The sequence below is a fragment of the Manis javanica genome, chromosome 8, assembly GCF_040802235.1.
Source record: "Manis javanica isolate MJ-LG chromosome 8, MJ_LKY, whole genome shotgun sequence".
NCBI lineage: Eukaryota > Metazoa > Chordata > Mammalia > Pholidota > Manidae > Manis > Manis javanica.
Window position 1 is genome coordinate 21943388 of NC_133163.1, and position 27779 is coordinate 21971166.

General features: G+C 39.4%; 1 protein-coding gene across 4 annotated transcripts in view; it reads left to right on the forward strand.

Annotated features, from left to right (window-relative positions):
* Window positions 1-27779, forward strand: part of DIO2 (iodothyronine deiodinase 2) — a 227482-nt gene that overhangs the window by 49205 nt on the left and 150498 nt on the right. For 3 of the 4 annotated variants that reach the window (XM_073242035.1, XM_073242030.1, XM_073242031.1), the window contains exon 2: window positions 9261-9388. The gene's annotated coding sequence lies outside the window, so the exon portion shown is untranslated. Of the gene's footprint in view, window positions 1-9257; window positions 9389-27779 lie in introns of all 4 variants that reach the window. The other variant, XM_073242033.1, reaches the window with a different exon arrangement.

Genomic DNA, 27779 nt, shown 5'->3' on the forward strand with positions numbered 1-27779 from the left:
TGATGACTACAAGGACTTTGGTGTGGGATGGATTTTTCTGATTGCACTAGAGCTCTTATAGGAAGAAAATGACAATCTAAGAGACTCAGAGCTTCTATTACAGCCCTAAAAGAATATTTTATTTTTTGTAGCTATAGGGCTAACTGCTGAACATCAGATACAAAATTTAACTGGGTAGGGTACACAGTTACAACAAAAGTTAAATTCTCCTGTGCAAGTGCTGGGTCTGACCTGGGAAGAAATTCACCCCGATTTTTTAGTCTGGTGAAATCTACGACCCATTCCCAGACTATTTCTTTTAGATGCATAAGATATATAGAATCAACAAGGAAATGAATTATATTGAACTGCAGCAATAAAATGTAAAAAAAAGTGCTTTTTTAAAAAATGAGTGCTTTAAAAAACAAGATCTAGCAGTATGTATTCCATAATTTTGAAACAGTTTCTTGAGATACCTGTACTAACAGTAAAATAATGTGCAATATCCATGATTTCTGTTGACAGTCATGGGTAATGATGACACAACTGTGGTTTTTTTGGCCCATATTTACAATTGAAGAAAATGCTAAGATTCAGTTAGAGCTTAATGAAAGTAAAGATGTATTTTTTTCTTCTTCAAATGTAGTAATCTTCTGAATTACATCCATGTGCCCCAAATTAAGAATACCTGTTTTAGTGGTGTAGGTATCCTTCATATGAGATGAGGGTCAAGACTGTCGGATTCATTTAGTTTCCTTTCAAGTCTTTCTACTTACAACGTATCCTCCTATCATTCTTCATTTCTTACCTCAGGAATCTTTTCCTCTAAGACAGGTCATCTTCTATGAGCATCTATATTGTGCGCAGGACTTCCGCTATCAAAAATAATATGAAAGTACTGTGTTTTTCTTATCAAAGAACTATGATACTGTATTGCCTAGTCACCTCTATGTATTCTCCCCATTAGACTTGCTGATATCATGAAACCATGTCTGGCTTGTTCTTGTTATATCTCTAACACGGACTCTACCACCTAGTAAGTGGTCAGTCTATATTTGAGGGTAAACATGTAAATGTATTGATGAATTCCAAGGTGCAAACAGTTTTTTCTCTTATTTGTAGCCAAAGGTCTTGACTAGGTGTTTTATATAATTGCCTTGATTGAAGACAGAACAGAGAATGTGTGCATACAAATCTACCCACCATTGGAAAAGCAACTCAGTGTTCAGACCTTACTGACAGTGGTGCAGTAGACATACCACCTACTGAGGTGGACAATATTGGCTGCCTTATCCAGCAGCCATTCCATTTTTTTCCCTTGCAGAAAAATTTTGATTTATTTTCAAGTATCAGTATGATATGTGCATCATGGGAGACTAGGTTTCCCCTTAGCTGGGGGGTTGGGAGATGAGTCTTGATTAAGCCAATCCAGTCATAGTAATTCCCTTGGAGAGTTTAGGCATGGGCATGTCCAGCAGTATGTATTCCATAATTTTGAAACAATTTCTTGAGATACCGGTGTCTAGGAAAGGATAAAAAGGGATGCATGGGAGGCAATGTTTGTTTCTTTCCATTGGAAATGGCTGTATGAAGAGGGGATGCCTAGAGCTTGTACAAGCCAAGTGTGGTGATGGGAGATGCTGGCCCACTGAGAGGGGCGATGTGGAAAAGTGGAAAGAGTGAATCATTGTTGAGGTCACTGAGATGCTATATTAGTCAACTACTGTACTTGTTATACAACAGATACCTAAATTGTTTAAGCCATTTTTTTGATTGACTTTTTGTTAGTTGCACCTTCAGAAGTGAAGGACAGCTTTACTAAAGCTCATGCACAGATGTGCTAGGGATTCCATTCTTCCTGAGATCTTGATACTTGAGAGTAACAGAGGTCTTTCCTAGTATATAGGAATCCTTTTAGAGCTCTACACCCAGAGCAGCCTGATTCAGAGTGGGGAGTGAACCAGCCATTTCTGAAGCTCAGCAAATGAACATTTAAACCTGGGTGACAAGCATTTATTGGTGAACTAACCCCAAACACCCCTTTCAAACCCAAGGGTGCTATGGTTAGGCCTTCTTGTGCAGCATGTAATGTATTACCATGTTATGAAACTGGCTTTGACATTTGGATGTCTACCACTTGGTGAGTGGTTAGTTATGAAATGCTATTGGTTCAACAGATTATACTTCTGGAATAAAGCCTGGACTTCTGGGATCTTTTTAGTGGCTGGTTTATTTGTATTTCCAAGACCATTTTTCCAATAAGCCAACACAATCAAATTACATGCAGCTTTGAAGACATTCTACCTTACAGTTTGACATTTTAATTAGGACTTTAAAGAGATAATAATCACTGCCCACAACTTCCCTAATGTTGCCTAGAAATGGGTCAGTTAATTAGGATCCCAGAAAAACCACTGCACACATTTCTTTTTAATTGTTTTTCCAAACTTCCCTCACCACATCTCTTGGCTTCAACTCAGACCAAATCAAACAAACAGCAGGAAAGGGTTCAATCTCTTCAGCCCTCTGAAAATATAAGGGTGCAAATAAGGAAATCAGCCTGCATCCATCATCTAAAAACTTATGTTTCCCCCTGCATAAGATATTTTTCTTTCATTTCAAGACTGCTTTTGAAAGCATGCCAGTTCTTTAGATCATTCTCTGTGAAAGTTGTTAGGATCTTGTTCACCTGATGCCTTTGATTCTTGCATCTATACTTTTTCTTTCTCTCTTCTAGGGTAACATTGTTAATGGGTGGTCCCAAGAAGGAATTTTTTAATGCTCTCTGCTGCATTAAATTCCTTCTAAGTAGATTTTACAAGGTGGAAAGAAAAATGAGTCCATCTATTATTGAGAAACAAAGAGTCCCAGGGTGTGATAGCAATTCAAATAAAGAATCTTGTGCTCTGGGAGGATTATGTGTTACAGATGCTCACTGCCTCACCAAGTCTTGCCCCACCCTATCCCTTGGGTCAATATACAAGAACGGAGATGTGGTAAATGTCTAAGTTGTTTTCTAATGCTCCGATGTGTTTTGACGCATTCAGGAGGGAGAGGGGGTCGCTGCTTCCCAGAAGGGGTTTAAGGGGCATAACAATATGCTACTTTCATTCTGCTAGGCATGTGCCTTTAGCCTCACTTTTTTTTTCATTAAAGTATCATTGATGTACAATCTTATGAAGGTTTCACATGAGCAACATTGTGGTTACTACATTCACCCATATTATCAGGTCCCCCCCCACACCCCATTACAGTCACTGTCCATCAGCATAGTAAGATGCTATAGAGTCACTACCTGTTTTCTCTGTGCTGTACTCCCTTCCCTGTGACCCCTCTACATGATGAGTGCTAATCATAATAGCCCTTAATCCCCTTCTCCCTCCCTTCCCACCTGCCCTCCCCACTTCCTTTCTCTTTAGTAACCTTTAGCCTCACTTTTGAATCTGATCACATGTGCCTCTGTCTTCAGGTGGATGATCAGTTGTGACATTTATCTCACTTCCAGAGATCTACCACTTATAAGATTCCTTTAGTTAAACAGTTGGGCTGTTGATGTTAATTTGAAAGGTATCTTCAATTCACAACTTCACTGATGCGTTCTTTTACAGCATGCTGCAGAATGGATTCACTTTACTCTTGCTCCTTGTCAGAGGCGGGTATAACTGTCAATCAAATGAAACTCCCTTTCACGACCCCCTCCCAAGTCTGGCAAGAGCTCTTGCAATGCATTCACATGATGACATGTTTATGTAAAATATTAAACTATAAACCTAACAACAGTTATAACAATTGGTGATAACCACTGTGTTCTTTCACAACCAATTTCTTATTCAAAATTTTGTATTCTTTTTCTTAAAGAAGGATCCCCAAATTGCATAGCCTATTAGACCTAATGAACCTGGATCTGCCCCTGCTCATTATAGAAGTACATTTTTTTAAGGTTATAGATCCTAGATTAGAAAAATGTAATGTATCCAGATGTTACAAGGTGGCTTTCAAGGTAGTTGTCTATGCAGAGGAATGTTCTTGAAGTAGACAAAGTTTGTTTGGTCTTATCTTCCCTGCCACCATGTTTCCCTTAAACTTTCCCAAATTTGAGACTTTTCTATGATCTTGGGGGGTTTAAATCAGTTAAGATATGGGCTACACTCAGGGCAGTGACTATGCAAAGAAGTCTTCAGTGAAGGTTAGTCATAATAATTATTTTTATATAATTTTCCTCCAAATTTTATAGTCTCGTATATATTTTTCTCTACCACTCTTTACTAGACATTCTGTTTCTGTTATTAGCACCTGAGAAAGCCTCTTCCATCAATGTATTATTTGCCATTTCCTCCTGCTCTCGAAAATACTTCTCACAGTTTTCAGCCACCTTGAAGAGTAGTATAATTAAATTCTTTAGATGGATCATCAAAAGTGATGATGGCTTAATACAGTGCCCCAAGGTGACATAACTGGGAGAGCATAGAGGTTAAGTGCTAGCTCCACTTCTTATTAACTAGGTGACCAACTTACCTTCACTTCATCTGGGAAAACAAGAGGTAATACTTATTTTGCAAGGATGTTTTGGAGAGTAAGTATGTAAAGCTTTTGTCACAGTGTCTAGAATAGAGTAGGCACTCAGTGAATGGACATCATCATTCTAATCAGGCCACTGTTGCCCAGCATCTGAGCCCAAAAGAAGGCACCTTTAATGGGAAAATTCAGAAAATTTTATGTCAGTTGGAGATATTCAGAGGCATGGTGATTTGTCTAGTGTTTCTTAAATCTTGGTGTAGTTAAAATTCATTTACCTATGAATAGCTCTATGTTTCCGAGGACATAAGATAGACAACAATGAGATAATATTCTGACATACTTAGGATACTGATAAGTTAACTCATGGGCTCACTTTATAGGGTTTCCCAGCACTTGGGTTAGATTGTAAATCTAACAGACTTTGAGGTCTACAATTTAATAAAAATGTTAGCACAATGAAATCTGAATTTATTTGCCTAGTTGATCTACCCTTATACTGGATTGCTATACAGATTTAAATAATAATTGCTAATGGTTAAGGGTTAGCTGGACATAACTTGCCAGCAAATATGTTTCTCAAATCTCATTGGAATCTCATTCCAATTGTCTTTATAATCAGGGATTGGAATTATTGATTTCTACCTTACCTGGAAAGTTTAAGAAAACTATCTTTAGTATTCCCTTAATTTTTTTGAAAAACTATTTGATATTGTTGTGTTTTTATATTAAATTGTATGTATCATCTCTTAACTTCTTTGTCTAATGGGGCCAAAATTGATAAAATATTCTCCTGAATTTGTAGATGTTTGTAATTTTAGGGTGCTAGACCAAGTTGGGCATAGCTACACTAACACACATAAGCAAAAATGGATGATGTTTTATGTATATGTAGCCCTTTTAAAAATAAATATGTATCAAATATGAAATTCTAGACTATAAGCTTGTTAAAAGCTCTGTCTAGCAGAATTCCTGGAATGTAGATGTTCAATATATATTTATTGAGCAAATGAATGGATTGACTTGAAGAAAGTGGAGTAGTTTGGACTTGGATGAAATATTCTGATGAATGTGAATCTTTGGCTTCTCAGAGGAGAATCTTAGGAAGACTTTTAGAGCTTAGAAATGAATTTAGTGACTACATAGGCAAATTGCCTCATTTTACACTAGAGAGACTAAATAACTTAAACTAGCGATGGAACCAGCAGATGGTATGGAGGGCAAAATGAGGTATACACGAAAACATTCCTGTATGTTGTATCTCCACATAAATCAGTAAATAATAATCAGAATTTATGGAATGATATTAAGAAATATGTCAATGACAAGACTTGGTTTCTTCTCAAAATATTTCTGTTTACTTACAGTTATCCATTTCTTTCAAACTAACTCCCAAGGACTATCCAGATATTTTTTCCATAAGAGGAATCTATTGCATTGTATATTGTCTGAAGAAAAAGACATAATCATGGTTGGGATGTCCTCAGCGTCTTCTATTGTAATGAGGTTTGACATATATCATGTACATGGTGTAAGTGCAAATTTACAGGGATGTGGAGAATGGAAAGTAAGTTTTGTACAATTGACAAAACCTGATGCCCAACAATCCACATGGCTCCAATTACCGTCAAACTCTATTTATTTGACCATGGAAAGATGGAGAACAAAAGGGCACTGTGCTTCTGAGGCTGACAAACACCCCACTCTAGGAATTGGGGTTCCTAGACTGTGTGTGGATGTGTGTGTGTGTGACAGTGTGACATAGCCTTGCTTCTTTGGACACCAGAGTCCTTTGAGGTGTTCAGCTTCCTTACTCCCATGCCAACTACTTGCCTGCAGAGTGTAAGAAACAGATCACAGCAAAGCTGGCTAGGTATCAGTTCAAACAACTGGTCAGCTTTTTAAGTCCCAAAGGAAATTTAGCCTCAGCCAAATGTTTGAATTCCTTTGAGCAACAATCTGGCTGGTGCTTCTTAGGGGGAGTTCTTCTCGTCCAAGCTGCCATGAGGTCCGAGGCATCTGAACTAGGCCTCTTTCCATCTTCACTTTGGGGAGCACTGTCAAATGAGCCAAAGTAGAACTTGGCTTGATGAACCACGGAATTGGTATGGTGTCCCAGACTGCAAGACTCTCTTAAAACAAGAGATAATTAGTCTGTTCTTGGTGAATAAAAGGTGATAGGGAAAGTTATAAAATTCATGTGCATCAGAAGCATTATATGAGTCTTGTCAGCATGAGACCAGGAAGTACTAAAGGAAAGCTGTAGTGACAGGTGGAAAATTTTAAATTACTATTTTTGTTCTTCTCTTTCTAGTGCCCTCAAAAGTTTTGGCAGAGTTATGACTACACATTGCCACCCTTGCTGCAACAACAACAAAAAACCCAAAAAACAAACAAACAAAAAATTAGGAGAGAAAATTGAATTCAGGACCTGGACTCATGAAGTTGGGCTTGGCTGAGTGAATGATAATTTTTCAGTGAAATAATTTCTATAAGCTGGTATTAAATTGATTTGAGAGCTCTGAAGTTAACACCTTGGGTGTCCTTTGAAAGAGTCTTTTGAAAATGTCTATTTGTGGTTAGAGATATGAGGCTCAAAATAATATTCGAAAAAAGTTAAGCATATCAAAAGAGAAGTTTCATTAGAAGATTCCTAGTCTTTTCAAAATTAAGTTTGCACCATCTTCCATTACAGGAGAACATTGAATAAATAAAATGTTTCTCAAGCATGGCTGGTACACCTAGGTTTGATTGCTAGTTAGGATTTTTTGCCAAAACAGGCATTTACATTCCTAGCCTGGGGGAACTGGACTAGCAAATAGATGTCAGTTAAGCACACAAGTGTCTTTTCGGTGTTGGCTAAATGAAAAAGAAACTTCCATTCACATCAAACTCTTTCTTATTAATATCCCATAACTACATTACTTACAACATTTGGGGAGGTGAGGAGGGTGGAGAACTATCTTTGGCATTTAGCTGTAGGTTGGACAAACCACATCAACTCTACACTTTTATTATAACACATTCATCTTTTTCAGAATTTTCAGTCCCTTCAACATTCCCTTTTGACCAGTGACCTCTGCTTGGAATTTTCCTAGGTATATGAAATAATCAGGAAGGCTACACAAGGTAGACATATTTCTTATCTGTATGTCAGTTGCTTCTACCCACCTAGCCATTCTGTGATCAGGGGAGATTGTGTTTTTTCAACCTCAGAGAATGTGTTTTATTAATTCCATTTCAAATTCTTCACACTCAGCGAACGATTCAGAAGGAAAATGCTCAGATTCAGGTGAAGAGAGTCATACCAAACACTTGCCAAACCACAAAAACTTCAGCTGCCTGGGCTTAAGGCTGATTTCAGTCACTTAAGAATTTGGGGATGGAAATACTGTTTGTAGTGAATTTGCAGAAATTCTGCAAATGTCCCAAGGACAGGGATCTGGTCTGTTACCATTCATTTGAACCATTTGACAGTCAGTCTACTTTAATGACTTTTCTCATCTCTATCATCATTGCTGAGATTATTAGCCTGGCTAATAATTTACAGTCTCCAAGATTAGAGTTTCTTTCCCTGGAGACCCTGATGTTCTGCCCTAATAATCCTGTTTAGGGGAAGATGGTTTGCTCTGGCTTGCTTTTCTCTTCCTTGTGCTCTGATCTTCACGTCTTGATTCCGTGGTTCTGAAACAGGAGCATGCGTCAGAATCACTGGAAGACTTGTTCAGCTGTGGATTGCTGAGCCTCCCCACTACTGCACAGGGTTTCTGACTAAGTAGGTCTGGAGTGGGACCTGAGAATCTGTGTTTCTGTATAGTTCCTAGGTGTGCGAGGACCGCACTTTGAGAACCATCACTCAAATCAGCCACCAGCTCCCATTCCCAGAACATTCTGCTTTTCTTTTGTTCACAGATACTATATTCCTATTCCTAGTCTCCTCTTTTGAAACCATTTTTCCACTCAGTTTCAAATATGCTAAATGTTTTTCAAACATGCTGAAAAATATGTATATTTAATATATAAATCTATGTATTTTAGCACATTCTGAAGCCCAGCCATGTAACATTCGAAATAGACAAGTTTTCCTCTCACATTATTCACCTGGGCATTGGAGTGAGAAAAGTAGTTACCTAAGGATGGTTTGATGTCTCCAACTATCACAGCCAAGCTTGAATTATGCAAACTCAAACAGACAAGGATGAATCAAGCATCCTCATAGGATTCTGTGCTGGGATGCAAGCTTACTTCTGCTCTGTGGTGGATTTCTTTGCCCCAGTGGTATTTGCTCATCAGCCCAGTCTCTAGCTATCAGTAGAAGTGTTCCCTGAATACTTATTTTGGAAAATAGAAGGGTTCATGTTTTCATGCAATGAGGCATTTATTATTTTCAGAGCATTTTCAAATCAGTTATGCTTAGGTTGCTCAGGAGATCTCAAAGTAGATCATCTAAGCTTGTCATCACCGACAGGCGAGAGGTGTAAATATAACCCATGCTAAGTGTAATATAAATGCCAAGGAAGCAGTTGATCTTGTTAAATTCCACCAAAGGCAAGGGACACAGCAGCTGCAGACCTGTGTATAGTGGCCCGGGGTGAGGGGTACATGCCAGCACTTTGAGGATCCTGGCTCCATCCCCCCTCCCGGGAAACCTTTGCGTGTGATCAGAACTACAATTATAATGGGACTTGACAAAGTAATTGAGAGAGGCAGCTGCTATTGCAATGTTTAGGACTAATTCAATGGATCTTCTTCCCTGTTTTCAGCAGCATCCAGCAGCTTCTTTGGTGACCAGCTGCGTCACTTGACAGCAGGTTAAAGTGCTCACGATTGTGCAGAACAAGGAGCATGCTGAACAGTGATGCTCCAGCTTAAAAGGACAGAGCTGCAAACAAAGGTAGGCTTGGATCTGGGGGAAGATCCTTTCAACTGTACCAAACCCTGTGCCTGACTACATGCCATTCACCACTGCCATGCTTGCAGTGCTGGGGTTATGTCTTCACTCTTAGTCATGAATCCTGGTGGGGGGGGTGGGCGGTTATGCCATGTCAGTGTCTTGTCCTGAGTTTCTTATTAACTCTTCCCATGTCCCCTTTGCTTTTGTGCTTCTCTTCTCCACCACTTTCAGTGTCTCTTCCCTCTTTTTGGGGCCTGTGTTTTATTAAGGTGATTATTTTTGGCAGGTGGTTTGTCTCCATGAGTGTAGCATTTAGTGTTTTCTTTTGATAGGAGAAAACTCACAGTAGGGCAGGCTCCACATAGAATACAGAGTAAGCACAGCTCTGCCTGCCCACAGGCTCCTAAGGAAAGCAGCTGCCTACAAATGTGGCGATGCTTCCCCTTTACTGCACTTGTCATAGTTAATGTATATATTTGAGTTTGATCAATATCTGTCTTCCCCACCGAACACAGGCCACTGTGAAGAGTGGCGCAACCTGCTTGCCAGTTACATGGCCTCTAAGGTCTATCAGAGTGCCTGGTACACAGCTGTACTATAAAATTTCTTGTGGGAAAGGAAGGAATATACATCTCAAGTGTCCCGGTTGAGTCATTAGGTCTGGAAGCACTAACCTGCTTTGCAAAGCATTGTGCAGAAAGCCCTGTGTCTTATTAATGAGTTTGCTTTTTGGTTTGGTGTTGTAGTTCATTTTGAGGCCTTGAAGTGGTGGTGTTTGTTGGGTGGAAATAGACACTGTATTACCTTAGGGAAATATGAATTTTGGTGAACTATACAAACCTAGTCTAGCAACTTGTTACTGGACTACACAGATTGTTAGAGCTTCATATTAACTTTCTCAAAACTTTGGAAATATGGTCAGCATTAGTTTTGCTGGGGCCGCCACAACCAAGTACCACAACTGGGTGACTTACAGCAGAACTTTGTTTTTCACAGTTCAGGACCTGGAAATCAGAATCAAGTTGTCCACAGGGTCGGTTCCTTCCAAGGGCCATGATGGGAAAATCTCTTCCGTGCCTCTCTCCTAGCACCTGGTGCTTCTTGGCAATCTTTGGTATTTCTTGGCTTGTAGAAGGATCACCTCCTCTCTGCCTTCAAGCTCACTTGCTGTTCTCTGTGTGCATCTACAGCTTCTTATGAGAGCACCAGTCACACTGAATTGGGGCCCACCCTCCCCCAGAATCACATCATGTGAACCAATCACATCTGCTACAACCTGATTTCAAAACAAGGTCACTTGCTGAGGTACTGGGGCTTAGAAGTTCAACATGTGAGGATTATGGGTGGACGCAATTCAACCATCATGTGATCCACGAAGATACAACTATTGAACAAAAGATGCATCTGCTCAGCCAGAATCTTTACACCCAGGAGCACCTGTGTTTCCTGCCACCTCCTTTTAGTGGCAGGGTTTCTACCTTTTTCCAAGGAGAGTTCAGGATAATCTTGGCTTGACAATTAATGTTGATTTCACTAACTGACCCTGTTTCAGAGAGCTGGCCAGCAGGTGTGTTGCCAGCTGGCACCCCTCTCTGTGCCATCTCCAGTGGCAGTTAGGGACTCTGCATGAAACAGAGGACTTCTGAGGTCTGCAGGAAGTGAAAAACCTCCTGTCCTCCACCATGGCATCTGCAAAGCAATCCCCTCGGGTCATCCAGTATCTGAAAAAGGCAAGGGAGGCTTCTAGGGCATTCTCTGGTCTTGGCTACTCAGAACCCTGCCTACGGTTGTTGAACACCAGTGATCTATTCTGAAGGAAGAGACCCCTTGCAGAGGAACAGCTAGGGTGATGAAATACACTGGAACCACCCGACACAAATATTTCACTTCACCATAGTAAAAGGGGGGAAGGCTGAATGTTTGACTTCTGGCTGAATGTCCATGAGAAAGACCAATATTTAATCTTTGTCTCTGGCTTGTTAGCAAGAGAACATGTTACATCACTTGCCTGTAGCTTCCAGGTCCTTAAAAAAGTGCCTGGCTGAGATACAAGGGCTTCCCAAATTGTAACATTCAGAGCATTGTACAATTTGGTTGTCCCTGTCATTGATGTGACCTTTGCTCTGGGGTTCATCCATCAGCAGGGCAGCCATTGCCCTTCTTTAGGGATCAATGAGAGACAGACAGACAGACAGAGGCAGCTGAGCACAGGTACGGCAAGGGGCTGGCACCAGAGCAGATGGTTTGTCCCAGTGAGTTAGAAGCAGGGGTGGCACCTGAATATGGGTCTTTTACCAAACGGGCCAGAATGCTCTTTAATGAAAAATATCACTCCATGAAGGAAGGGAGCAAAGAAGGTCAGAGATAAAACTAAACAGGAAACAAAAAATGCAAGTGGTAAAAACAAGTGCCAAGCCTAAGAAGGGATCATGAAACGTGGCCCTGCTTCTGACCCTGACTACTGTATGACCCCAAACAAGGTGCCCCAGCACAATGAGCCCTCTGTTTTCTTACCTGGAAGTGAGGGTAATGGGGTAACTCATTTCTAAGGAAGTTTTAGGTCAAAACTTAGGATAGTTCTGTCCCCACATATGCATGTGTCTCCATATTCTTAGTGCTTTATATATGTAGTTTAAACTTTCTTCTAATTGGTCCTTGTCCTTTTACATATGATACTTAAAATTTTTCTTAACTCCATGGTTTTAGAGTGTTAGTGTCATCAACCCTAAAATTATAAAAGTCAAGTGGCCAAAATTTTTAAAAACGTATTTTGCCATGTTTCTGCAGCTAAGTACCTTAAACAGAGAAGCCTTAGTGGTGTAAAGCAAAACTGAATCTCCTCTCCCAAAACAATAACAAGATCAGCGTGCTCTAAAGTGAGGCCCTTGCGGTGTATATAAGACCCTGCCTCTAGTTCTTTAAAGTATGATTCTGAGGACTATTGGTTATAAGTTAAAAAGCTAGAAGGAGAGAGGAAGGTCCAGTACAAGATGGACTACAAGCCACATACTGTGAATTTAAGTCCACACATGAGGATTTGATGACATCTGGAAGTACAGTAAGAGCCTACCTAGTAAGTGTCTGGCAGAGTCAAGGCCATTTTGAACTGTCAGTCAATGTGGCAGGAACTTAGCTCAGGTGAGAACTTACCACACACAGATGGCCCTCCGAAAAGCTCTAGTAGCACCCATAAATGCTGCTGTGTTGGCATAGCTCTGTGATGCTGTGTTAATCGATTATACTGGACTGGTGGCCGGCCTTGTTAGTGATCAAGGAGGTAGACTTTGCAGAATCCAGTGGATTTTTTTAAAGCATTATTTCCACTTCTCACAACTGTGTGACCCTAGGCTGGTTATTCAGTTTTCCAAAGTCTCAGTTTCCTTACCACTTGTAACCTGGTGAGGGATCTTAGTATGTATTTCAATTTTCCTTTGCTTGGGAGGATTAAGTGAGATAAAAAATGTGAAGTGCTCAGTAGAATGGCACAAAGTAAATGCTTACTAAATGTTAAGTAATACATATTATTATTCTTGTTATGATGTCCTCCTCCTTGGAGAAATTGACTCCATTACAATAATAGTTTCAGAGCCTAATAACTTTCCATCAGTGTGGAATGCTCTTCTCTTTCCATGACTGATCACATAGTTCCAGGTATACCAGAACCTAACGTCACCCCGCAGATCCAGATCTGAAGAGAAAGAAAACATCCCGGAGGTAACACAGGGTGTGGTAGCGCTGTTCTCTTAGGAGCACCGAGTCCATTACAAGTCTCAACAATGCGATCCTTGCTCTAGGCAGAAAACACTGAGCAAGGAAATATCTGTTTTGTAAGAAGACAATTAGACTTGTTTTTCAGAGCCTTCCATAATCCCAAACATTTTAGCTGCAGCAACAGCAAGAATGATTGAAGACAGGACCCAGGGATATTGTGAGAAAATAAAAATGAAAAAGAAAAGGTAGCTTGCAACCTCAAGATGAGTAACTAGAAACCTGGTATGAAAAGAATAAAAGAGACTGGGAAAAAAAAAGTGAATGAATATAAGCTTTTATCCCTAGCTCTATGAACATGACTTTCAAAGGCTACCCATTAGAGTAAATACCTGCCCCTCCCTGCCCGCCTCCATTGTAGGGCCCTCCACGTCTTAGACATCACTAACTCTCTCTAGGGATGAGTTGGGTATAACTTGGTAGAGGCAACAGGAGAAAAAACACATCTTTCTTTCTTCCAACCTTGGTTTGGATCTTGGCTACATTGTGTAACATTTCTGAACTTCAGATGAGGAATAGAAACAGTGTCTGAACAGCTACCCTAACAGTGTATACTTCCTGACGTGGTTGTAGGGATTCGGTGAGATGATACATGTAACGCATACAGCACCATGCCTGGCACATAAGTAACACTAATGGGATCAACTCAGTGTTCAATTCATTGTATTGTGGTTATTGAGCAGGACTGTGTGGTGCCAACATTCCCATCTTGAACATGCGACTTTCTCTGTATTTCTATGCCCATTCTGTACATGGGGATTCTAGGGGCATGTATCTCATGAAATTATTGAGAGAATTTGATGGATTGATGCAGGGAAACTCTTGGAATAGTGCTTGGCGCATGGTAGGGGCTCATTTGATGTTAGTGTTTAATAAGGAGGAGCAGTTCTGACCAGTCACTACTTTATTTTTCACTCATTTTGCTCAATGAATCGCTTCTCTCAAGAAGAGTTCCTGTGCCCTTTCTAGCTCTCTCTTCACAAGAACCCCTCTGGAGTCAGATCTAACTGAAGCTAAGACAGTAGGTTTAAGCTTCAAGGGGCCACCGGGGATATGTGCCTCCCAGGAATAAGAGGGGATAACAATAAAGCCATTGCTAGGAACAGCAAGAGGTAGAAGCCACAGAGGAGGCCTGAGGGACAGGGAGGTCAGGAGTTGCAGTGTGCTACAGAAAGAACATGAAGTCCTCTAAGGAGTGGAGGCCCAGGATGGGTATGAGACGTGGCAGGTTTATGTGGAGCCCAGCATGTGGCAGATACGTGAACAGCCCTGAACGTGGAGCGCCTGCTCTGCCAGGTGCTGCTTGCCTTTCCTAAGCATGAGATCTACTTAGATATCTAACACGTGGTACATACCCTTCCGAATCCAGTTTGTGCTTTACAAGTTTTTGGCAAAAAGTGGTGTTCACTAGTCACACCCTACCTATTCTGTTTATTCTGAGTTCATAGGCATACTGAGATAATCATCCCCTGGGGCTTAACTGGTTGAAATCTGTAAGTCTCCTGAAAGTGGAATTGCCTATTCATAATCCTGAACCTACATTCCAGTACTGCATAAATCTCATTGTATCAACCTGTACATTTTAGTTTTATTATTTATGGTATGGAAACGACTTCTTTTTGCTGTTGACAGAACAGTTGGCAGAGGGAGACCCAGGTGTATTGTTTGAACTATTTGGTTTTATCTCTGTGATGAAATAAAGGAATGTGCCTCCAGGTGTAGCAGATTCTCCTAGCAGACGGTTGCATTGAGCCTTTTGCTTTGAGAGCAAGGACCCTCTGTGAAGGTCTGCCAACAAGGGCATGAGGCTGAAACATGGCAGGGTAAGGAGCTGGCTCATCTTAACTCTCACGTAGGAGTGGTTCCTAGAAAGACATGGGCCCATGTACCATCATAGGAATGGGGACCCTGCAGAGAAGAAAATTAACTCTGATGAAGGCTCTCTAGACAACCCCATGGGCCTGAAACATCTGTCTGGATTGGGCAACGTAAGAGTTACCTGTTTGTACACTAAGAATTGTAGGTGATTGGAGATCATAGAAATAAGGTTTTTCAGGATTTACTTAATCTAGTTATTTTTCTAGGCTAAGATGACATGAGCATTAATGGAATTTTCATGACATTCCCAGTTTAACTGGTTGTATGACTCATGACACATGGTACAACTTCATAGCATATGTAGTGGCTCTGGAAATTTATTCAAAGTTTCCAAATTGCTTTTTCTTTTTGGTTGCTGCCTAATACCAAATAAAATTGCTGGAAACCATGGCTCCTAACTACCTTTGGGGTGGGACAGGGTAATGTTTACCTATTTCATGTGCGTTTGTGTCCATATGTGACCTCACTCTCCTTCCTGCACACCTATTTAAGGTAGTATAGTCAAACCAGCCCTATTAGAGAAGCAGAAGAAGGGGATTCTCCAATGTGCTATGTGGGTGGGCCACTTAACTTCTCTGGACCTCAGAACAGACGGGTGCAGACCAAATGACCTCTCGGTTATACTCAGCTGCCTGTGGACCACAGAAAACTATGGCCTCAGCTTTGAGAAGACTGTTAGTGCCATGGCCCGATTGGCTAAGCAGCCGTGGGGTTTGGGAAGCATGGCGGTGGGGGCGAGGGGGACCTTCTGATGGGGTAAAGAAGGAGAGAGGCTGGGTCTGTCCTCTGCTCTCTGAATGTTCTCACCTCCCCGCTAAGGAGTAGGGCTAAGACTAGAGAAGCTGCCTCTCCTGTCTCCACTCCATCTCCGCTCCATCAGGAAAAAACATTCAAACCCTCTCTAATTCCCTGTGTGGTTCACTCTTAAAGGGCATGCATCACTCTGAGCATGCATTATGCTAAAGGACCAAGTATATGTATACTGAATCAGAGTCTGCATTTTTTAATTCATGTCATGTCTTAATATGTTTGACATGTCGATGAAAAGTGTTGTGTCCCAAACTTCCAAGCGCTATAGGTTTGTAAAAATGTGGATGGAGTCTTGCAAGCTAAATATAACTTAAAATTTTACTTGCTTGACTACCTAGCTCTATAGATATAACCTTTTTAGCTCTGGCCTGTATTCAGTGACACATTAGTAATGGATAACAAGTCTTAGGTGACTTAAAATTTTTTTCCCTCCATAACACCTTGTCTTCAAGTATCTTAATGAGATTTAGATGTTCTAATTTAATGTATTGTAACTACTAAATGAAGTGTGATCTCCACTGGATGCAGGTGGAAGGCATCTTTATTTTCCACTGCCCTAATCCTCCTCCATTCCTTTAAACCCACTGTCTCTCTAGGCAGCCCTCTTGCATAAAGGGCCTTAAATAGCTCTAAGACAGCTGTTTCCCATGTGCTGTGGACCACATGCAGAATTTGGGAAGCATTTATGCATCCTTGACATGACCATCAGTGGAAGCACAGTTTGCTCTCAAGACAGCCGTCAGATCCCACATGAATGGCAGCTTCAGCCTGCTTCTGGCCTGAAGATTTTTCCAAGCACGGGTCTTGCATCAGACCCTGTACTTACTGACATCTAAAGGGACACAGGCCAATCTCCCCAAGTGGTTCTCTTGAAATGTCTTTAATTTGGCATGAAGTTCAGAGGAAGCACCCCCACCGCCAACTTCTCCATTGGAATGGTCGGGGCACGTGGAGAATGAAATGTACAAAATTCCAACAAATCCCTCTGAAGAAACGGTCTCTGTCCTTGCCTCTTTAACCACAGTCCTTATATTGGCTTGAGAACCGTGTCAGGCTAAACCTGCAAGGCCAGTTTTTGTCCATCTCGTTTGTAAGTGCTGTGGGGGTAGTCTGACAGTTAATCTGTACATATATATTATGTCTGTTGTAATGTATTATATAGGCCTGCAAGCTCCTTAAAGGTAGAGGCTTTGGTTAGTCCTTCCAATACTTAGCTCAGTGGCCCACATAGTAGGTGCTCATATATGTGTGATGACTGAGTGAGGGAGAGAGGATTAGCCTCATCACCGATTTCCTGCCCGGGAAGTTTCTGTTAAACTGTGCACACTTTCAAGTTGCCCTCCTGCATTCTGCTTCTCATGTAAGTACTGTTATTAAACTTCTAAATACTTAACAGAAGGCTGTTTTTTGGCAGAGAATGGACTCCTTTTGTGTCCTGTCCCGTGAATATCCTAACCACTTTGTCACTTTGATCTAGGGGGCATTTCATCCTCAGAAATGCAAAGGAGTTGGCAACTGCACAGAATGGGCTCTATGTCCTCTGGCCGGAGAATCCACTGCTCTTGAGCCTTTGCCCGCCCCCTTTCATGGTAATGTGTAAGCCACTAAATTGCAGTTACTGGCTAAGGCCATGGCCATCAAAAAATCGTGAATGCCATGTAGATGCAAGGTCTGCTCCACTAAAGGGTCCACAATGGCTTTACTGTAACTGGGTTAACTAGAACTTGGCAAAGAGCTACCCAAGGAGGGTGATACCAAGCTCCCTCCCCCTTTCCAGGATGCTGGCCTGATCTTCTTGTATTTGTGCAACTGGCCCATCCAGAGACCCACTAATGCTTGGAGGAGGGCCCCGGTGAGGCAGTCCCTCTGGGTCAGATTGTCCTTTCTCAGCTCTTTTTCCAACGGCTTCTCTCCTTGCGATGTGAAGGAGGCTACAGGATCACTTGTTTTCTTTTGCTATTTGAAATACAGCATTTAGGGTCATGCTTTGAATGATTTGTGCTTGTTAGAAATGACTGTCATCCTCTTGAAGCAATAACAAAGAACTACATTTAAATTAAATTCAGCCAAGCGAGCGACTCTCCACAAAATCAGTGGAGCCAGGCATTTTCCAGCACTATTTGGATTTTTTTTGTCTGTAATATTCTAGGGCATAAATCAGCAAAGATATCCCAGAACCTAAACTGACCTGGACCATAGTTCATAATGCTTTAAAAATATTTGGTAACATTTGGGATGGGAGTGAAAAGGTAAGATAAACTGTTAGATGCGAGCATCTTTAATAGCTCTTATTTTTATTTGGCAAACTTCCTGAGTTTCCTAGTATAGAATTCCAAGTATGGATTTTTTGAAAGAGTTTCATTTATTTATTAAAATGTAAGACCCCAAGAGACCAAAGCCATGTCAAATATAATTTTAAAAAGTCCATTTACATAAATCTATTCCTACATACATAATTGCTGTGATCTTACCAAATATGGCATCAATATGACCAGCAATAAAGTGGCATCCTATGTTGTACTTGCCAAGTCAACACACACAGACATACCTGTTTTTTTAAGACTTAATTTTTTTTATAGTACTTTTGGGTTCACAGCAGAAGTGAAAGTACAGATACTTCCCATATACCCCTGCCCTCTCACATACATAGCTTCCTTCAATATCAACGTCATCCATTGGAGAACTATATTTTTAATATATTTTCTCTTCACAATATCTGTACTAAACTCCACTTCAGTACTCAGAGAATCCAGTTTTTACTTCATTGCATCTAAGTTGCTATACTTTCTAGCTCTTTAAGACCAAGAACTTTTCAGCCTTTTCTAATACTAGAAAAATAGACATCTGGAGCTGCTCAACTTTATCTTGTAAAGTCAAGGAAGAAAGTGCCATCGGTTTTTTTAATAATTTGCCTTGCAGTGGTTCTATTCCAATTAGGGCTAATACCTGTCTAATAAGCCTAATGAGCAGGTTAATTATTAATATACACTGAAAAATTAAACTCCTCATATACATTCACCTTGTCTGTATGATAGGCAGTATCATTGTTATATCATTGTAGAAACATGCACTTCTACACTATAGTTTTTACTTTCAAAACAAAGGGGAGACCTTTAATTTTAATTAAGAGGACTATTCTGAGTGAAGTCATTCTACCAGGTTTTCTCCTCAGCTAGAGCACGGTATGTTTTTTATTCTCGCTGTTCTGTGTTGGAGAATTATTTCCATGTGGCTTTTTACATTGATGTCACTTAAACCCAATGCAGGCCTTAGCTATTCACTTTATGGTCATAAAGGCAATGCATCTTATTTCTGTCACACTACTCCTCTGTCCCTTACTTCTGCCCTTGTGCCCCGTCATGCCCTCTCTCAGCCCATGCCTCCTCCAGTATCTTTGATCTTCAGGAGCTTGGCTCTAAGTCAAGGGTGACATCTCCAGCAGTTTATGCATTACTCCTTCAAGTTCTGAGTGCATGTGAGGAAGAACCCCTTTTCATGACTGAAGAAGATGATATATGCTATTATTATTTCTTTTCAGTTCAAGCATCACATTTTTCCTGAACCCTTTTTCTCTGCCAGGGTTGGTTATCTTTTCCCACACCAGCTCCATTTCTGGGGCTCCCTTCTATCTTTGCTGAAGTGGTTGTTATTTATACTTTTCAGACTTTAGTCATGAAGAGTCAGCAGTTAACTTCCTGAAGCCCATATCCCCCGCAAAATAGCCATCCAGAAGCCATCCTCAGAAATCTGATCGACTTAGTTGGGTCTCAGATGATGCTTGAAAACCATTGTACAAATGTGATTCTGAAGTGGTTGCACTTTGACAAACACTGGTCCACTTAGCCTTCTGCTTTCTGTCTGCTCTCAGTGGCAATGCTGCATCTGTTACCTCAGTAGGGGTTAAGTGACACTTTCTGTTGCTGCTTCAGCAGAACTCTGATGGGGGGAGGGTAGAGTGGATTTGGGAGGGTAACCAAAAGACAGATGCTTTCATTTTCTGACCAACATTTGGATTTGGGAGGTTTTCTGTCTTACCATTTTTTAGAAGAGGAGTAAATTGTTCCTTTTTACTAAAAAGACACAATGACTGATGAGATGAAGCTGGTTAGCTTATTCTAGAACCATAATTTAGATACCTGGAGATCCATCCCCCACCCTTTCAATGTTCTGTGAAGGCTCACTCTAGCATGATATGGAAAGGAGGCTGGGATCTGTGGACCCGTGCACATGCCTTTTGCTGCCCAAGTACCTCAGCCCTGACCTCAAAGAACCCTGTCTTTGATTGATGAGGCCAGTGCTATTGAATTATTACTGACATCTGTCCCTACCATCCTGAACTTAAAATTTAAAATTAAAAAATTACTTCAAATCTATTAAAAAATTTTAATTAATCTAAATTTCTGATTAATTTAAATTTAATTTTTAAGTTTTTTAAAAATTAAAAAGATTGAAAAGCATCCTCTTGTGAACAGTACAAAATCTGCAGACTGAAAGGCTATCTGTGCATGTTCAAATGCCTGATTTCAACTCAATGAAATAATTAAAATATAGCCATGAATTCTGTGTCACAAAAGTGGAAAGTCCTAATAACCATTTACTAAGATAATACTAAATTCACAGGGCAGAATGTTATAAGCTTTGGAAAGGGTCAGTAACTGAGCTTATCTGCGGGATTGTTGAGCTTGGAATGGTAGTACTGTCTGCGTTTGTATTTGGGAAGGAAATTTTGAGTTCAGGAGACAGCTTCACAGCCAGAAGAACAGGAGGATCAGGCACCAGGAAATGCACTTGCCTCCAATGTGCCCACCTCTAAAGTCAGACCTCTCCTCCAGATGCTGCCCATCATATCAGCCTCTTCGTGATCCCCATATAGCACATACCTTCTCACGTGTTTCTTAGCATAGCCTTGCACTTATCTTTATTTCTTTGCTTATTGTCTGTCTTGTTCCTGACTCCAAGCTCAGCTTTGCAGGTGCCTCTTTCCTTTTCATTTTGTTGTTCATTGCTGTATTCATACAGCACAAAAAATGCCTTGTGCTAGGTAGGTACCAATCAATACTTGCTGAATGATTAATTGGAAGCAATCCAAGCTCTAGTTCAGGAGAGCTCACTGGAAGTGGGAATAGAAAAGGGAGAAAGTTGAGGAAAGCAGCTCACTGAAACTTTCAGTAATTCAGAATTCTCAGCTATAAAATACATGCATTATGACTGATCCATTTTTCAGGATTGCACTGAGCAGTTACTCATTCAGAAATAAATACTTTGTAAATTCAAAAATTCCTTTGTAAAGATTGAGACCAGATATCCACAAAAAAAAAAAAATGATGTGATTCAGAAAATCACCTGGAAAATGTCTATTTGAACCTAATGCTAATGATATAAAGAAATTTAGGATAAGTTCAAACTTGTACTGGTTTAATGCTCATTTCATTCTTCCATGCAGGTGAGATATATATATATATATATATATATAATATATATAATCAGAAAATTTTCAATGTCACTTTTACAGAATCTTACTGTTACTTTGCTTAGAAAAAAGGTCTAAAATTTACTGTCAGTGGAGAGGGTAGCTTGTTATTGGTCTAGAGATTATTAGGACAAAGAAAAGAGAAAAATCCAATTTCTTTTATTATCTTTCATTTGGAAATTATAATTCTGTTTGTTTTCCTCAAAACATTTATGAAATCAACACTATTGTGTCATGGGTGTTTCTAACACAAAGAATTCTAGTACTTGAGATCTTATAAATGAGTGATCTCTCTGGCTGGATTTTATCTTTCATATATTGCTAAAAAATATTTTCTTAATTTTCAATTTGAAGACATGGAATTAATACTACAGTGCATCTCAGCCCATGTATAATATCAGTATTTAAAAAAAAACCTGACAAAACCTCATAAAAGTATATGAGAGTTTCCCTTCTCATTCTCCTCATCTCACGATTATTTTGATTCAGTCTGTAGTCATGAGTGCTTCAGGAAAAATTTTCTGTTTTGTGAATAAAGCTGGAGCTTTACTTAGAGCCTTGCAACCCAACACTGGCTTATTGAAAGCCTGACATCAAGAGTGCCACCTGAGAACATTTATTTCCTCCCACCCATGCTATTGTTCTTTGTATTTATCAAAAAGTAGACTGAATCATACACTTGAGCCTATGTGGTCTGATTCCTCAGAATTGTGACCTGATTCAGGACTTCCCGAACATGAGACTAGGGATCAGCATCGGTCCACGGCCAGGCGAAAAATATAAGGCAAAATATAGTACAGGGCAGTGAGTTTCATGAGACTATTTTCTTTCCCAAAATGAAAGAAATTTCCTGTATGTAATGATAGTATTGCTCTTATTATTTGATGAAGGTGGTTATTTTGTGAAATTATAGTGATAATAGTAGTGTTTTTTAAAAAAATGTTTTTACTTGGCAAACTAAAATAATGGAAATCCTGAGTATCATTTCTTCCATGAAGTTTTGTTCAAATGTTAAGAAAAAAAAAAACAGAGTAGTATAACAAACCTAGATGCTCTTCAATTAGCAAGTCATGGTTAATCCTGTTTTGTTTGACGTGCCACTACTCATCCTCTGCTGTTTTTTGTTTTTGTTTTCATTTTCATTTTAGCAAACTTATTATCATATTTCAGCATTTAATTCTAGAAAATAAGGATTGATTCCTTAAATGTATCTTGACATTTTAGTGGTTGTGAAATCCCGAACAGAATGGGAATGGGTTCCAGAGAGCATATTCAATTCCTTTACATCACTGGTAATTAAATAGAAACCAGGAAAGGGGAAACACTTTAAAATAGAAACTGGTAAAACTAACATTTCAGTCTCAGAATTTTTATTTTAAGACCAATGATTGCTCATGATACCACAGAAAGATAAAAATATATTGTAGAGAACCCCTACCTCACATCATGTACAAAAATTAACTCAAAATGGATCAGAGACCTAAATGTAAGGGCTTGAACTGTAAGAGTCTTAGAAGAAAACATAGGTGTCAATCTTCATGACCTTGGAGGAGGCAATATATGACTCCACAAGGATAAACAATCAAAGGATAAATAAATGAAACAGACTTCAAAATGAAAAAACTTCTGTGCACCAAAGGATATTATCAAGACAGTTAAAAGGCAACCCATAAGACAAAATATTTGCAAATCGCATAATATTATAAAGATATAGAATCCAGAATATATAAAGAACTATTACACCTCAACAATGAGGGCAAATAACTTGATTAAAAAGGACTTTTTAATTAAGGCAAAGGATTTGAATAAACATTTCTTTCTAGAAGCTGTAGAATTGCAAAACAAATCAAGCCTAAAAAAATAAAACAAATGAACAAAAGACAAAACAAAAATAGACTTATAAACATGGAGGACAAACTGGTGTTACCACAGAGGACGGGGTGGAGGGATGGGTGAAGTAGATGAAGAGATAAGGAGAGATATAAACTTCCAATTGTGAAATAAATGTCACAGGGATGAAAAGTGAAGCAGAGGGAATATAGCCAATGATACTATAATACCTTGGTGTGGTGACAGTGGTAACTGCCGTTGTCACGGTGAACATTTTGTAATGTGTGTATTTGTCAAATCACCACGTTGTATACCTGAAACCAATGTAATATTGTATATTAACTATACTTCAATTAAAAAATCACAATGAGATACCATTTTATACCCACTAGGATGGTTGCAATGAAAAAGACAGATAATAACAAGTATTGGTGAGGACATGGAAAAATGGATACTCTCATGCATTGCTGGTGAGAATATAAAATGTGCAGCCACTTTGAAAAACAGTTTAGCACTTCTTCATCAGGATAAACAAAGGATTACCGTACAATATAGCAATTCAACTCCTACATATATACTCTAGAGAAAGGCCAGCATATGTTCACAAAAGTACAAGAGTATTCATAGCAGGGCTGTTCATAGTAACTCAAAAATGGAAAGCCAAATGCCCATCAACTAAAGGATGGATGAAGATAATGTGACATGGCTGTACAATGAAATATTATAAAGCCATAAAGAGGAAGAATGAAGTACTGATTAATGCTACAACATAAATGAATCTTGAAAATGTTATGCTGGATGAAAGAAGATGGACACGAATGGCTGAATATTGTGTGATTTCATTTTTTTTGTTAAGGTATCATTTATATACAGTCTCATGAAGGTTTCACATGAGCAACATTGTGGTTACTACATTCACCCATATTATCAAGTCCCTCCACACACACCCCACTGCAGTCACTGTGTCCATCAGCACAGTAAGATGCTACAGAGTCACAACTTGTCTTCTCTGTGGTATACTGCCTTCCCTGTGAACCCCCCCTACATTATGTGCATTAATCATAATGCCACTTAATCCCTTTCTCCCTCCCTTTCCCCGATCCCCCATCCACTCCCTTCCCTTTGGTCACCCCGTTAGACTCTTCCTGGACTCTGTGAGTCTGCTGCTGTTTTGTTCCTTCAGTTTTGCTTTGTTCTTATACTCCACAAATGACTGAAGTCATTTGGTACTTGTCTTTCTCTTCCTGGATTATTTCACTGAGCATAATACTCTCTAGCTCCATCCATGTTGTTGAAAATTGTAGGACTTGTTTTCTTCTTATGGCTGAATAATATTCCATTGTGCATATGTACATCTTCTTTATCCATTCATTGTTGATGGACACTTAGGTGTCTTCCATATCTTGGCTATTGTGGATAGTGCTGTGATAAACATAGGGGTGCATATGTCTTTGAGTCAGGGACCTTGTTTTCTTTGGGTAAATTCCTAGGAGTGGAATTCCTGGGTCAAATGGTATTTCTATGTTTAGTTTTTTGAGGAACCTTCATATTGCTTTCCACAATGGTTGAACTAATTTACATTCCCACCAGCAGTGTAGGAGGGTTCCCCTTTCTCTGCATCCTTGCCAGCATTTCTTGTTCCTTGTCTTTTGGGTGTTGGCCATCTTAACTGGTGTGAGGTGATATCTCATTGTGGTTTTAATTTTTATTTCCCTGATAATTAGTGATGTGGAGCATCTTTTCATGGTGCCTGTGGCCATCTGAATTTCTTCTTTGGAGAAGTGTATGTTCATATCCTCTGCCCATTTTTTAATAGGGTTATTTGCTTTTTGGGTGTTAAGGTGTGTCAATTCTTTATATATTTTGGATTATAACCTCTTGTTGGATATGTTGTTTACAAATATATTCTCTCATACTGTGGGATGCCCTTTTGTTCTGCTGATGGTGTCCTTTGCTGTACAGAAGCTTTTTAGTTTGATGTAGTCCCATTTGTTCATTTTTTCTTTTGTTTCCCTTGCCTGAGGAGATGCATTCAGGAAAAAGTAGCTCGTGTTTGTATTCAAGAGATTTTCTTCCTATGTTTCCTTTGAAGAGTTTTATGGTGTCATGACTTACATTCAGGTCTTTGATCCATTCTGAGTTTACCTTTTTGTATGGAGTTAGACAACAATCCAGGTTCAGTCTCTTGCATGTAGCTGTCTAGTTTTGCCAACACCAGTTATTGAAGTGGCTGTCATTTCCCCATTGTTTATCCATGACTCCTTTATCATATATTAATTGGCCATATATGTGTGGATTTATATCTGGGTTCTCTGTTCTGTTCCACTGATCTATGGGTTTGTTCTTGTGCCAGTACCAAAAGTCTTGATTACTGTTGCTTTGTAGTAGAGCTTGAAGTCAGTGAGCATAATCCCCCCAGCTTTATAGTTGCTTTGGCTATTCAGAGTCTTTTGGATTCCATATGAGTTTTAGAACTCTCTCTTCTAGTTCATTGAAGAATGCTGTTGGTATTTTGATAGGTATTGCATTGACTTTTTAGGCAGGATGGCCATTTTGACAATATTAACTCTTCCTATTCATGAGTATGGGATGTATTTCCATTTACTGGTGTCTTCTTTAATTTCTCTCATGAGTTTCTTGTAGTTTCAGTATATAGGTCTTTCACCTCCTTGATGAGGTTTGTTCTTAGGTATTTTATTCTTTTTGATGCAATTGTAAATGGAATTTTTTTACTGATTTCTCTTTCTGCTAGTTCATTGTTATTATATAGGAATGCAACAGATTTCTGTGTATTAATTTTTTAGGGCTTTTTATGTACAATATCATGTCATCTGCAAACAGTGACAGTTTAACTTCTTCCTTACCAATCTGGATGCCTATTATTTGTGTTGTTTGATTACTATGGCTAGGATCTCCAGTTGTGTGATTTCATTTATATGAAATGTCAGAATGGGAAAATCCATAAATATACAAAATAGATTTGTGGTTGTCAAGGGCTACAGGGTGAGGGGAATGAGAATAACTGCTAGGGCATAGAGTTTTGTTTGAGGTGATAAGGAGTTCTGGAACTGGATAGTGGTGATAGTTGCACAACTTTGTGACTATACTAAAAGCCAGTGGGCTGCATACTTTAAAGTGTCAGTTTTGTGGTATGTGAGTTATATCTCTAACATGTAGAGGTGAGCACACTCCCATTCCCTAGAGTTATTGCTATCTGAACTTTAGTTATACTCTTCCTTTGTCTACCTTTTCAGTACCCTTTCTTGAGGGAAGATTCTATAGTGGTAATCTCAAGTCACAGATAAACTAAATGTTATAAAGCAAGAATTATTTTTGTTTTTAAATTTTTAAAAATCTTTTTAGTTTAATTTTAGATTTACAGGAAGTTGCAATAATATGAGAAATCCTGTACATCCTTCACTTGATTGTCCTTCATGTCAGCATGTTAAAAAACCACACGCCCACAACCAAAAACTAAGAAATTAGCAATGCACATTACTATTAAATAAACTCCAGAGTTCATTCGGATTTCACCAGTTCTTCCACTAATACTCTTTTTCGGTACCGGTATCCAATCTAGGATTCCACTTTACATGTCTTCAGTTTCCTCTGATCTGTGACTGTCTTTTTCTTTCCTTGATTTTCATGACCTTGATAGTTTTGAAGAGAATTGTCCAGGTATTTTTATAAAATGTTCCTCAGTTTAGGCTTGTCTGATGTTTTTCTCATGATTAGATTTGGATTATGGATTTTAGGGACCAATATCACCTTTCTCATTACATCATATGAGGGAGTACATGGTTTCAACATGACTTACCACTGGGGGTATTAACCTTGATCACCTGCTTAAATTAGTGTTTGCCAGGTTTCTCTACTGTAAGTTTACTCTTTTTTCCTCTCCATACTTAATTCTTTGGAAGTGAGTCATAAATACAGCTCACATTCAGAGCAGGGTGTGGGGAGATTAAGTTCTACCTTCTGGAAGGGTGTCTTAGTCTGTTTAGGCTGTTCTAACAGAATACCATAGCCTGGGTGGCTTATAAACAACAGAAATTTATTTCTCAGAGTTCTAACGGCTGAGACATTCAAGATCATGGAACTAGCAGACTTGGTGTTTAGTGAAAGCTCTCTTTGTATGAATTTTGGGGGAATGCAAACATTCAGTCCATAATGATGGGAGAGAATGTATATATACTGTAATTTTTCTCTATGATTTGTCTCTTTTATGTGTTTATTCAGTCATTTATTATATAAACATGGACTCATGCATATTTTATATTTGGTTCATAATTTAAGTCTTTTGTCTATTTTGTTGCTCAAATTGTCCTTGGTTTGGCCATTGAAGCTCTTTTAGGCTGCCTCTTTGGTTCCTTTGACATGCTCCATCCTTTTTAGAGATCTTAAGAAAGATTTTCATTGAGTACTTCCCTACTTTCTGGGACTACAAGAGCCTCCAGGCTCATTTATGTACCCCCTGTGCCAGACCTAGAATCAGCCCCATTTTCTTCACTGGAGAATGGAAACCTAGACCTAGGTGTTGGGTGTAAAGTAGTATAATGTTTGTATAGTGGGAATATCAGCTTGAGGGAAAGGAAGGGACCAGCTGTCACGTGGAAGAGGAGGAAAGAACTATGA